At 44.0% G+C, this 12,553-nt stretch overlaps 1 pseudogene; it reads right to left on the bottom strand.

The window, feature by feature from the left end:
* Positions 1-3,503: 3,503 nt before the first annotated feature.
* On the bottom strand, positions 3,504-3,621 carry LOC124709482 (annotated as a pseudogene).
* Positions 3,622-12,553: the final 8,932 nt, after the last annotated feature.

The raw sequence follows: 12,553 nt of genomic DNA, 5'->3' as shown, positions 1-12,553 counted from the left end.
AAATAAAATGCAACTATAAGAATAACGAAACAAGTGAGCATCAGAAAACCATGCAAATCTTTCTTTAAAGATCTTACCCCTCCCCTACATTTAAATGCTGGAAGTAGTCACGCATGTCAAAGAAAGTATACTGAGAAAAGAAAACCTTTTTCCTCAAAACAAAAGTGTCCACGATTACAGTACCAGGTCAGACAGTGACATACATGTTAATCATTGTAACACCACATTATGCCAGACAGGTGTAAATCATGCAGGAACAAAACTATACAACAGACTACCAAGACATATAAAACCTTTTCCGGAACTACAGAGCTATAAAAAGTCTGTGACAGCCTACCTGCTGAAAAATTGCTAATATTCAATATCACAGTATCTCATGCAAGAAAAAATGTAATTTGTATCTTTAGTTGTAGAAATAAGTTAAAAATACACAGTATTTAAAAAACGGTAATTATTAACTGTATAGATCCAATTTGTTATAAAAATTTAAATAATGTATGTTTGATGTTTGAAAAACCAATAGATAAAAAGGTTTCCTGTCCAGTAGCCTGTGTACGACATATGTACTGAATAAGAGATTTATATGGACAAATAAATTAAATAAATAAATATATCTACGAATTAAAAATGCTTCCCAGCAGTGTTATCAGTAGCTCACTATTTTAGTGCTATTTATGGTTGAGAGACACGTTTCATCATCTACCTCTACATCAAAAAACTTTTTGCGTTATCTCTTTGTTCCAAGTTCGCGGCACAGGAAACAAACGTTGGTTCTGAGGCAATCGTATATATTCATTTGAAAAAGTGTTCAGATCACCAATTCATAAAAATAAACATACGTGTAGCGAACAAATCATATATATTCCATGGGAGGGTTTTTCACAGCGCTCCTTAGCAACTTGAGTACGTGTTGGAACGGCCCATTGCTCGGATGTAGGCTCGAATCCGTTGTGGCATACCATCGATAATATCATCAAACCGGCCCTGGGCAACATTTTAAATAGCGATAATGTGTAAGTCATGAAAAGTATGCGGTCGTTGTGGATGTCCAGAAACTGCTCGTCTCAGTAGATCCCGCAATTCTACGCTGGATTCATATCCGGGGAGCAGGGCCACTTCATTCTGTTGATCTTAGGGTGCTGAATAAGCGTGTACACGAGAACAGCACGATGGGCACGCGAGTTATTATCCATCAAGATGAAATTGTCACCAAAATGTTAGCGATACGGTTACGCTGCGTTGCAGAATCTCGTTCCTGTAGCGTAAGAAGTGAGATTGCCCTCAGCAATCATGAGAGGTGTTCGGTGGTTCCATGGCAAGCCACCTCAGAACATCACTCCCCCATCTCTATGTTGCACATGTGGATCACCGCGTTGGGGGTTTTCGATATAACCGGGTTGTCTCCAGACACGTTGCCTGCGACTATCAGGGTGCAAACAGATCCGAGGTTCGTACAATTCTGGAGCGTCCATTCTGCATGATTTCTTGCCCATGCGCAACGGAGTCCACGGTGTTGTGGTGTACAACATGGTGGTCGCCACGGTCGCCAGGAGAGCAGATTCACGTCATGCAATCCTCTCCTAACAGTCCGATGCTACATATGGCTCTTCGCAAGCAGGACGTAGTTCTGGGCACTCAACCCACAGTTCCTTTGACTCGAAAGCCGTAGACATCGGTCACCCCATGCACCTGTCAAACGTGCACGGCCTCTGAGGTGTAATTTCTCAACACTACATGTCCACGTTGGCACCACATCACTTTGAGTTAAGTGCTATAACAAATCTTTTGGTATAGTCACACGGGTGAATTCTTGTACCTAATTAAATAATCCTGAAGGGACATCATAGTAACAACGTTAAACGATATTCTGCTTTTGGACTGCCACTTAACAGTTGCTACTATTATTTCAATTAATACGTTTGCTAGTTTATGTCGAGTCTATTGAGTGAACAGTAAAAAATTATTTTTTTTGTTGTACTTATGTAAAAGTGAAGTCTAGTAGAAAACAATATGTTTAACACGTTGGTGTTACAGCAATGTATGGTCTCCTATAACTGTTTTCTATGCGAACTATGGGACACTAGACTGTCTTCTTCTTGTCTTCGCATCGACACGATAAGGATGGAAGTTGTACTAGACGTATCTTTTTGTCAGTAATAATTGGAATATTGCATTTCAAACTTGTTTTTATTCGGTAAAAGAACAAATCTCTCAGATCTCCTGTTTTAATTACACAGTTACTTTCTTGTTACCATCGATTACGTTAGAAGCGCCTTGTTTCGTGACGCAACCATCGAGCACCTTAAGCGCTCTGGATACGTGGTCATTTTTCACAAAGCGCGCCATTAACCAAAAATGGCCTTTTGACCTAAAGCTAATAATTTTCATCCAGCCAATTAAAGTCAATAAGTATAATTTGATTTGAAGTAAAAATAATTAGCAATTGTGGTAATATTGATCATCACATCTTTTATGCGAAGCCCGGTGTCGACGGAAAGCGAGGGTCTGTTTCCCGTTAGGAACAAAATTATTTTTAAAACTGAATTTTACCTGCCCATTCAATAGAGGAGGTGGAGGTGGGTAGTGTTTAACGTCCCGTCGACAACGAGGTCATTAGAGACGGAGCGCAAGCTCGGGTTAGGGAAGGATTGGGAAGGAAATCGGCCGTGCCCTTTCAAAGGAACCATCCCGGCATTTGCCTGAAACGATTTAGGGAAATCACGGAAAACCTAAATCAGGATGGCCGGAGACGGGATTGAACCGTCGTCCTCCCGAATGCGAGTCCAGTGTGCTAACCACTGCGCCACCTCGCTCGGTGCCCATTCAATAGAACGTACCAAATTAGTCAAGTGCGATATTCGTTTTATCGATATGTATTAACAGGGACAATAAAACACGAAGGCCGGCCGCAGTGGCCGTGCGGTTCTAGGCGCTACAGTCTGGAGCCGAGCGACCGCTACGGTCGCATGTTCGAATCCTGCCTCGGGCATGGATGTGTGTGATGTCCTTAGGTTTGTTAGGTTTAATTAGTTCTAAGTTTTAGGTGACTGATGACCTCAGAAGTTAAGTCGCATAGTGCTCAGAGCCATTTGAACCATTTGAACCTTTAAAACACGAAGAATAATCACTACTCTAGAAGCGACAAGGCAGCGCTGCTGCAAGGTGGTAACGATCAGCGCGGGCCAGAGTGTTGCTGTTATTGTTGGAATCCTGGTTATTCTTCGTATTTTACTGTCCCTGTTAGTAGATATTGGTAAAAAGAATACCTCAGTAGACTAATCTGGTACGACCTACCGAATGAAGCTAAAGCTAAGCAAAACGCCTCCCGAAGATGCCACGAAGGCCCAAAGGTACCGACCGGCCGCCGTGTCATCCTCAGTCCATAGGCGTCACTGGGTGCGGATATGGAGGGGCATGTGGCCAGCACACCGCTCTCCCGGAGCCGCTACTTCTCAATCTAGTAGGTCCTCAGTTTGCCTCACAAGGGCTGAGTGCACCCCGCTAGCCAGCAGCGCTCGGCAGACCGGATGGTCACCCATCTAAGTGCTAGCCCAGCCCGACAGAGCTTAACTTCGGTGATCTGACGGGAACCGGGATTACCACTGCGGCAAGGCCGTTAGCGAGCTATTGAATTGGCAATTAAAATTCCGTTTTGAAAATAATTTTGTTCGTAACGGGAAACAAACCGATGCTTTCTGTCGACACCGGGTGTCTCTTGAAATAGGTGTCGAATAGTATTTGCTTGGGCTGATTCTAGCTACATAATGGAAAAACGAAATTGCCAATATCTGGCAAAAAATTAGGGGAAGTGTGCCTGACGACCCTTAGGAGAGAGACCCTGTATATAAAAAAATAAAACAATAACATCAGTTACCAATGAGGATAGTTGCACTTGCTTTCTTAATCATCTTTGAAGTGGATCCTTTTGTCTAGGAGTTTATGATACTCTTATAATCAGGAAGATTAATAAATTTATAATTTGATGGCATTTTGACTATTTTTCGACCGTGACTGTCTCAAGAAATACGTAATTTTTTTTTTTTTTTTTTTTTTTTAATTACCGCTACCAGTCACAAACTTTGTCACCTATTGTATTACTTATTATATTTAGCGATATGTTTCGAGGGAATACCTCACCTTCAGGCTAAATGGCATTACAAAAACAGCTTTACAATAAGGACATACTGATCTTACATTGCCTTATCGTAAATGCTCTGGTCATCCTGTGGAAGAAGAGAAAACTTAGTAAGAGGCGATCTCACTATGGAAGCTGGACCGATGTTTGCACGAAAATGTTTTGTAACGGCCACTCACTTTATTCTGGCGTGGCACGCCAGAAGAACAAAACACTTACGTCAGCGTCCCGATAAGCTATTACATTGACTCATTCACGTATATTAGACGGGGGTCATTGTCATAGATGGATCAAATTGCGAAGATGAGCTCAACGGGAACAATATGTGCAAACTGGTGGCTTTGGATTGTTGTAAAACTGTAACCAATCAGTCAAGTAATCTTCTATTACTGACGCTAGAAATATCAGTGAAGTGATGTGTGTGTGACAGCTGGTTGTATGGAATCAGAGCATCCACATCTACATCTACATCTGTACTCTGCAAACCACTGTGAGGTGCACGGCGGAGGGTACACCTATTGTATCAGTTATTAGGGTTTCTTCCCGTTCCATTCACGTATGCAGCGCAGGACGAATGATTGTTTGAATACCTCTGTGCGTGTAGTAATTATTCACATCTTATCCTCACGATTTCTGTGTGATTGATCCATAGCGGGCTATAGCATATTCCTAGAGTTATTATTTAAAGCCGATTTCTGAAACTTTGTTAACTGACTTTCTCGGAATAGTTTACGTCTATTTTAAAGAATCTGTGATTTCAGTTCCTTCAGTATCTCTGTGACACTCTCCCACGGATCAAATAAACTTGTGACCATTCAAGTTGCCCTTCTCTGTATACGTTCCGTATTCCCTGTAGTCCTATTTGGTAAGGGTCCCACAGACTTGAGCAGTATTCTACACTGAAGCGCCAAAAATCTGGTAATAGCATGCGTCTTCAAATACAGAGATATGTAAACAGGCAGAATACGACGCTGCACTTGGCAACGGCTATAAAAGACAAGTTACTGGTGCAGTTGTTAGATCGGTTATTGCTACTACAGTGGAACGTTATCAAGATTTGAGTTTGAACATGGTGTTATAGTCGGTGCACGAGCGATGGGACACAGCATCTCCGAGGTAGCGATGAAGAACGGGACCAACGACGACTGAAGAAATCGTTCAATGTGACAGAAGTGCAACCCTTCTGCAAACTGCTGCAGATTTCAATGCTGGGCCACCAACAAGTGTCAGCGTGCAAACCATCCAAACCAAACCTCATCGATATGGACTTTCGGAGGCGAAGGCTCACTCGTGTACACTTGGTGACTGCACGACACAAAGCTGTACGCCCCGCCCGGGGCCCATCGACACTAACATTTTACTGTTGATGTACTGGAAACACGTTGCCTCGTCGGACGACTGTCGTTTGAAATTGTTTTGAGCGGATGGACGTGTATGGGTATGGAAACAACCTCATGAACCCATGGGCCCTGCGTATCAGCAGAGGACTGTTCAAGCTGGTGGAGGCTCTGTTATGGCGTGGGCGTGTGCAGTTGGAGTGATATGGGACCCCTTGTACGTCTAGATGCGACTCTGATAGATGACACGTGCGTAAGCATCCTGTCTGGTCACCTGCATCCATTCATCTACATTGTGCATGCGGACGGACTTGGGCTATTCCAGTAGGACAAGGCAACATCCCACAAGTCCAGAATTGCTACAGAGCGTCTCCGGGAACTGTATTCTGAGTCTAAACACTTCCGATGGCCACCAAACTCCCCAGACATGAACATTATTGAGTATAGTTGGGATGCCTTGCAACATGCTGTTCAGAAGAGACGTCAACCCCCTCGTATTCTGACGGATTTGTAGACGGCGATGCAGGATTCATGGTGTCAGTTCCCTCCAGCCCTACTTTAGACATTAGTCGAGTCCATGCTACATCGTGTTACGGCACTTCTGCGTGCTCGCGCATGCCCTACACGATATTAGGCAGGTGTACCAGCTTCTTTGACTCTTCAATGTAGAGCCGGTCGATGAGTAATTTGTAAGCAATATCTTTGTAGACTGACTGCACTTCCCCAGTATTCTACCAATAAACAGAAGTCTACCACCTGCTTTACCCACAACTGAGCCTACGTGATAATTCCATCTCATATCCGTACAAAGTGTTACACCGAGTTATTTGTATGAGTTGGCCGATTCCAACAGTGACTCATTGACATTACATTCATAGGATAATTCGTTTTTTTGTTTTGGGGAAGTGCAAAATTTTACATTTTTGAACCTTTAAAGCAAGTTGCCAATCTCTGCACCACTTTTAAATCCTATCAAAACCTGACTGAATATTTATGCAGCTTCTTTCAGGCAGTACTTCTTTATAGATAACTGCATCATCTGCAAAATACCAGATTTTACCGTTATTGTTGTTTGCAAGGTCATTAACTGTGAGGTAACTGAAGTCACTTGTACATCTGGCAATGGCTCTCCATCCAAGATAACGTGCTGCGTGCACCCTATCGAAAAGTCCTCAACCTAATCACAAATTTACTTGATACCCCATATGATCGTACTTATAACAATAAGCGCAGGTGTGGGCCGGCCACTGTGGTCGAGTGGTTCTAGGCGCTTCAGTCCGGAACCGCGCTGCTACTACGGTCGCAGGTTCGAATCCTGCCGCGGGCATGGACGTGTGTGATGTCCTTAGGTTAGTTAGGTTTAAGTAGTTCTAAGTCTATGGGACTGATGACCTCAGATGTTAAGTCCCATAGTGCTTAGAGCCATTTGAACCAAGTGCAGGTGTGGTACTGAGTCAAATGCTTTTTTGAAATCAAGAATTACCCATCTGCCTGACTCCTTTGATCCAAGGCTTTCAGTATGCTATGCGAGAAAAGTGCGAGTCGGGTTTCACATGATCGATGTTTTCGGAATTCATTCTGGTTGCCATTGAGGAGGGCACTCTGTTCGAGATGCCTCATTATGGTTCAAATGGTTCAAATGGCTCTGAGCACTATGGGACTTAACTACTGTGGTCATCAGTCCCCTAGAACTTAGAACTAGTTAAACCTAACTAACCTAAGGACATCACAAACATCCATGCCCGAGGCAGGATTCGAACCTGCGACCGTAGCGGTCTTGCGGTTCCAGACTGCAGCGCCTTTAACCGCACGGCCACTTCGGTCGGCGCCTCATTATGTTTGAGATCAAATATGTTCTAAGATTCTAGACCAAATCGATGTTAAAGGAATTGGACGGTATTTTTTGTGGGTCATTTCCACTACTCTTCCTGTAAAAGGGTGTGACCTGTGTCTTTTTCCAAGAGCTGGGCACGGCTTTTTGTTTGAGGGATATACGATAGATTATAGTTAGAAGAGGGGCTAACCCAGCCACAAATTCAAAATTGAATCTGATAGGAATTCCATAGGACCTTGGAGCTTTGTTCAATTTTAACGATTTCAGTTGTTTCTTAACGCCACTGACACTGATAATTATTTCATTCATCTTTTCAGTGGTACAAAGACTAGATTGGGGAAATTCTCCTGGGTTTTACTCTGTGAAGGAGCATTTGAATAAGTACTTAAGCATTTCAGCTTTTGCTTTGCTACCCTCAATTTCAGTTCCTGTCTCATTCGCTATGAACTGAAGACTAAGTCCGGTGCCATCAACAACCTTTACATACGACCACAATTTCTTTGGGTTTTGTGAAATATCATTTGACAATATTCTGCTTCGATAGTCATTGAAGGCATCACGCGTTGCTGTCTTGACAGCCAAGCGCATTTAATTCAGTATCTCTCTATCCATAGCCCTATGCTTAGTCTTACACCTATTATGCAGTAATCTCTGTTTCTTTGGAAGTTTCTCTGCAGTGACTGTATACCATTACGAACTGTTTTACTGGATACATATTTATCCAGTGCATGGTCAACTATTCTTTCAAACTTGAGCCATAGATCCTTTACTGAACAAGTGTATCTTTCTGTTTGTTTTACTTGTCCTTCGTAATTTGGTAATCATTGTTGCCATAACCGCGTCATGGTCACTTATACCAATTTCGACGTGGAAATCCTCAAAGAGGTCAGGTCTGTTTGTTGCCATTAGATCCAATATAGTCTCATCATGAGTGGGGTTCTAATTATCTGTTCTAGGTAGTTTTCAGAGAAGGCATTCAGTAACGTTTCAAAAGATATCTTTTAACGCCCACCACTAACAAAACTGTAATTTTCCGAATTAACTGTTGGATGGTTAAAGTCTTCACTGACGATTACAATATGATTGTGGAACTTCCGCGCAAGTGAATGAAGGCGGGTCAAAGTAAAGACGTGACATAATGACAGAAAGGAACTATCGTGTTTTCCATGACAGCACACTCAGTGAAGCTGCCTGATTTGTTGGTGTATCAACGTGTATTGTCGAACGTGTCTTCATAGAATGGTGTACCATTCATAGCCATGTGACACGGCATAAATACAGTAGTCGTAAAAAAGATTGGTGATGTTTTGGGGGTGATTTTTGTATCATGACTTGGACACATTCCTTCAGGTTAGGGTAAACATAAACAAGGAAGTTTAGTTCAACGTTCTAGATGAAAGCAATGCTCTTCTTCTACATCTTGACGATAAGTATGTTGTGTACACTCTTGTCTTCAAATGTGATAATAGCCATTTTCAAAGGAGTGCAAGCGTACACTCCTGGTTCAAGCACACTCAGGCATCCTATTGCACCTGGTCTGTGAAGTGTTGGCAGAAGAGCCAACACCGTGTTGCTAGAGGAGGCAGAAATGCACGCTTTTAAGCTCACGCAGATTGGCGTGAGGTCTGGAACATTACAAGGAAATGAGAACTTAGAAAAACGGACGCAGTTGCTATAATACTTAACTTTAATCCATAATTGAATAACATCGCTCTTGACTGTACATGCTTCACAAGATAGATATCAAAGGCTACGGCGCCTTGCTAGGTCGTAGCAAATGACGTAGCTGAAGGCTATGCTAACTATCGTCTCGGCAAATGAGAGCGTATTTGTCAGTGTAGCATCGCTAGCAAAGTCGGCTGTACAACTGGGGCGAGTGCTAGGACGACTCTTTTGACCTGCCGTGTGGTGGCGCTCGGTCTGCAATCACTGACAGTGGCGACACGCGGGTCCGACGTATACTAACGGACCGCGGCCGATTTAAAGGCTACCACCTAGCAAGTGTGGTGTCTGGCGGTGACACCACATTCTGCCCGGTCAAATCACAGGAGATTAATTCTGTAGTATCATTGCCACAGATACTACTACAACGCCGCGCAAACACAATCTTGGCAGCCCGTCGTCTGCCGAGCACAGCGCACTCTAGCGGGCTGTGCAGCTCGACGGAACCGGAGTGTGCTTCGTTCACTTCTTAGCTAGATTTCAACCTAGGTAGACGCACTTTCATAATCGGCCCTTAGTCAGTTCTGTAATGTTTGTATTGATTCTCTGAGGAGGGCCCATCAGGTTTAACCTTGAGTTATTACAAATGATTGAAGCGATTTCACAGCTCTACAATAACTTTGTTATTTGAGATATTTTCACAATGCTTTGCACACACATACAAAAACTTAAAAAGTTTTTTTAGGCATTCACAAATGTTCGATATGTGCCCCTTTAGTGATTCGGCAGACATCAAGCCGATAATCAAGTTCCTCCCGCACTCGGCGCAGCATGTCCCCATCAATGAGTTAGAAAGCATCGTTGATGCGAGCTCGCAGTTCTGGCACGTTTCTTGGTAGAGGAGGTTTAAACACTGAATCTTTCACATAACCCCATAGAAAGAAATCGCATGGGGTTAAGTCGGGAGAGCGTGGAGGCCATGACATGAATTGCTGATCATGATCTCCACCACGACCGATCCATCGGTTTTCCAATCTCCTGTTGAAGAAATGCCGAACATCATGATGAGAGTGCGGTGGAGCACCATCCTGTTGAAAGATGAAGTCGGCGCTGTCGGTCTCCAGTTGTGGCATGAGCCAATTTTCCAGCATGTCCAGATACACGTGTCCTGTAACGTTTTTTTTTTCGCAGAAGAAAAAGGGAATGTAAACTTTAAACCGTGAAATTGCACAAAACACGTTAACTTTTGGTGAGATGCGAATTTGCTGCACGAATGCGTGAGGATTCTCTACCGCCCAGATTCGCACATTGTGTCTGTTCACTTCACCATTAAGAAAAAATGTTGCTTCATCACTGAAAACAAGTTTCGCACTGAACGCATCCTCCTCCATGAGCTGTTGCAACCGCGCCGAAAATTCAAAGCGTTTGACTTTGTCATCGGGTGTCAGGGCTTGTAGCAATTGTAAACGGTAAGGCTTCTGCTTTAGCCTTTTCCGTAAGATTTTCCAAACCGTCGGCTGTGGTAAGTGTAGCTCCCTGCTTGCTTTATTCGTCGACTTCCGCGGGCTACGCGTGAAACTTGCCCGCACGCGTTCAACCGTTTCTTCGCTCACTGCAGGCCGACCCGTTGATTTCCCTTTACAGAGGCATCCAGAAGCTTTAAACTGCGCATCCATCGCCGAATGGAGTTAGCAGTTGGTGGATCTTTGTTGAACTTCGTCCTGAAATGTCGTTGCACTGTTATCACTGACTGATGTGAGTGCATTTCAAGCACGACATACGCTTTCTCGGCTCCTGTCGCCATTCTGTCTCACTGCGCTCTCGAGCGCTCTGGCGGCAGAAACCTGAAGTGCGGCTTCAACCGAACAAAACTTTATGAGTTTTTCTACGTATCTGTAGTGTGTTGTGACCATATATCAATGAATGGAGCTACAGTGAATTTATGAAATCGCTTCAATCATTTGTAATAGCCCTGTACAGGGTGTAAACGGTATAAGGCCAAAATTATACAGATGGCACATCTCGCAATGCTTGACAAAAAAGTCTAGTAACATGTTTGCGTATTTCCTACGGTTGTCCCAGAATAAAACAGTTCATCTCAGGATAATGGTTTTGGAAAAGCAGATACTTGGTCGTGCACGTTCGTAAGCAATCGGTTCCTGTTATTGTCCGCTGCGCGTATTGACATCGCGAGAGTAAATCGTAAACACACAGGCAACTGCGGCCCGAGTGGCTGCGTCATTGTAATACACCGAGCGACGACAGTAGGCGAGTAACCTGTACAGATGTTATTGCAACTCTGTTAACTGTTAGGACGGAAAGGATTATCGAGAACGCTTCCCACAACGACGACTTCCTGCATGAAAGACATTTGCTGCTGTGCACCAAAGATTTGTGTCATTGTAATTCTCTACTTGTATGCGATTATTATGCATTTACATCTTAATAAAGTTCAGTAGTTATCTGCACCACCGAGCGAGGTGGCGTAGTGGTTAGCACACTGGACTCGCATTCGGGAGGACGACGGTTCAAACCCGTCTCCGGCCATCATGATTTAGGTTTTCCGTGATTTCCCTAAATCGCTTCAGGCAAATGCCGGGATGGTTCCTTTGAAAGGGCACGGCCGATTTCCTTCCCCATCCTTCCCTCACCCGAGCTTGCGCTCCGTCTCTAATGACCTCGTTGTCGACGGGACGTTAAACCCTAATCTCCTCCTCCTCCTTATCTGCACCTTTGCAAATTTTCGTCCGTATGCGAAACGTATCTTCAGTTCTGATATGCTTTCCGTTTTTGTTTCATCATGACAGAATACAACTGACGAGTACGTATTTAATTTCCTTAGATTGAGAGATACTGGCTCTTTACTGCCCCGCGCAGAAGGCAGAGGCCCACAACGCGCCGATCGTACGTTGGAAGCTGAGGAAAGAATTCTGGACCGCATCCAGGAGGATCATTCTCAGAGTACTAGACGCATCGCCCGCCACGTGGGTACATCGCACACTGTCGTTCATCGCACTTTGCAAGAGGAGCGTCTGCGGCCTTACCACATTCAACGCGTACAAGCATTGGAAGCACAAGATTTCCCTCCACGACGTGAATTCTCAGAGCGGTTTTTGTTACACAGTGCGCAGCATGATTTTGTCAAGAAAATACTCGTCACAGATGAAGCGCGTTTCACTCGCAACGGAACAACTAATTTCCATAATATGAACAGTGTGGAGTGTACACAATCCTCGCCACGTAGTGGCAACACATTTTCAGCGACGAGTTTCCGTAAATGTGTGGGCGGGTGTGCTCGATAATTACATTTTTGGGTCCTATGTTTTACCTGCAGGTTTGACTGGTAACTACACTCCTGGAAATTGAAATAAGAACACCGTGAATTCATTGTCCCAGGAAGGGGAAACTTTATTGACACATTCCTGGGGTCAGATACATCACATGATCACACTGACAGAACCACAGGCACATAGACACAGGCAACAGAGCATGCACAATGTCGGCACTAGTACAGTGTATATCCACCTTTCGCAGCAATGCAGGCTGCTATTCTCCCATGGAGACGATCGTAGAGATGCTGGATGT

The sequence above is a fragment of the Schistocerca piceifrons genome, chromosome 7, assembly GCF_021461385.2.
Source record: "Schistocerca piceifrons isolate TAMUIC-IGC-003096 chromosome 7, iqSchPice1.1, whole genome shotgun sequence".
Taxonomy (NCBI): Eukaryota; Metazoa; Arthropoda; class Insecta; order Orthoptera; family Acrididae; genus Schistocerca; species Schistocerca piceifrons.
The sequence above is the reverse complement of the archived record's forward strand: the minus strand, read 5'-3'. Positions and strand labels throughout refer to the sequence as shown.